Source organism: Limulus polyphemus, unplaced genomic scaffold (genome assembly GCF_000517525.1).
Source record: "Limulus polyphemus unplaced genomic scaffold, Limulus_polyphemus-2.1.2 Scaffold3046, whole genome shotgun sequence".
Classification (NCBI taxonomy): Eukaryota; Metazoa; Arthropoda; class Merostomata; order Xiphosura; family Limulidae; genus Limulus; species Limulus polyphemus.
In genome coordinates this window covers 20,237-21,896 of record NW_013668656.1, presented here as the reverse complement: position 1 = coordinate 21,896, position 1,660 = coordinate 20,237, and positions in this window count along the sequence as shown.

Below are 1,660 nucleotides of genomic sequence, written 5' to 3'. Positions count from 1 at the left end.
ATTCTAGAAAGTAGAGAGCGTGAGAATCACATGATCTCGATGACGCAACAATATGTTATTTCAAAAACAAGTGGAGTGCATGCTGTTCGTTTATTTTTTGAATTTATTGCCAACACCTCACAGATACCTACTGTAGAAGATTCCTTAGCCAAATACACGCATATATTTTAACTTACTACATAGAATATAAAAAAGTAGGTTATTAACAGTCATTAAATGTTAAAAAATTAAAATGTAGTTTATACTTTTTTCTCTGACTGCCCACTGACTTGTTTTATTTCGTGCGTATTTGAAACTAAATGTATTAATATTTAAATTATTGTCTATAAGGTTTACAAATAGTTGTGTTACTATTAACATCGGAGCTTCTGAATATCAATAGAAAAAATTAAGAACATAGAACAGTAGAGCTATAATAAATTTATTTTTACATATATCCAATTTCATTCATCGTTTCTTTTTTTTAGATTTTTTTACAGGAGTGCATTCAGAAGCTCCTAAAGTACAAGAAATCATTGTAGGTTAAGCGAATCTGTCAACTCAAGAGCAAGTAAACTAATAAAATATTTATAAGCTATTAACGTATCTGATCATGGAACAATAGAACTATGATTACAGTAAGTGATTATTAGATTTTTATCTTTCATAAGTAAAGATAGTTATACGTGACAATATATTTGCAGTGTCTCTAGGGTTATGAAAGTTTAAACTCAGAGTTCATTCATTCGCAACAACGAAATTCAGTTATAATCTTTGGAAAACCCCTGGTTCAATGCATTTGAGATAGGGCACTGTACTACAAAAAATAAATAAATAAAACCAAAGCATATAGTTTGGAAATAATTAAATAACTTCATGGAAAATTATGCAGTTATACAAATACTTTGGTTTATCTATCCACGTCTTTGTCTACAGCCATATTCTCCCTCGATGGGTCATCAGCAAATGTATGGACTTACAGCGCTAAATTCAGGATTTGATTGCCCAGGAGGACAAAGTGCAGATATCCCATTGTGGAGCTTTATGCAAATATATATATATATATAACTACATTACAGTCTTACGTACAGTTACTTAAAAATAATAACTAAAAAAATAAATAAAATAAAATAAATAAAGGAATAAACAAACACTATTGTGTTAATATATTTCTAAAGCAAGGATTAATCCCAAGTATTTATAACTATATTTTTAAGAGTTATATTTTATCTGAATATTTGCTTCGTGATTCCAAATTTTAATTTATGCCCAATAGTATTTATTCAGAATTTCCAGTGTTGATACAATATATGAAAAATGAACAAACAAGTACCATTCGTCTCAAAAGTGCTTCAGAAAATTGAAATCAGAGTTTTCAGTAATTTCCATCAACATTTCTTTTTGGCATTCTGTACCAGGAAATCGATCAATGAAACTTAAGTAGGGCTTGACATTTTCTTCCATAAAGAAGGGTTTTGTGGCTAAAGCATCATTATTGTCAAATAAAGAAGTATAGCTTCTTCATGGATGTTTTGATGGTACTGTTGCGTCATCGAGGTCACGTGACTGGTGTGGCGCCCTCTAGTTTCTAGAACTATCTTGTTCCTTCATGAATGCTCTAGTATTTACTAGATAGGGTAGTCTGGTATATATAAGAGGAGGACAACGTGACGCGGTAACG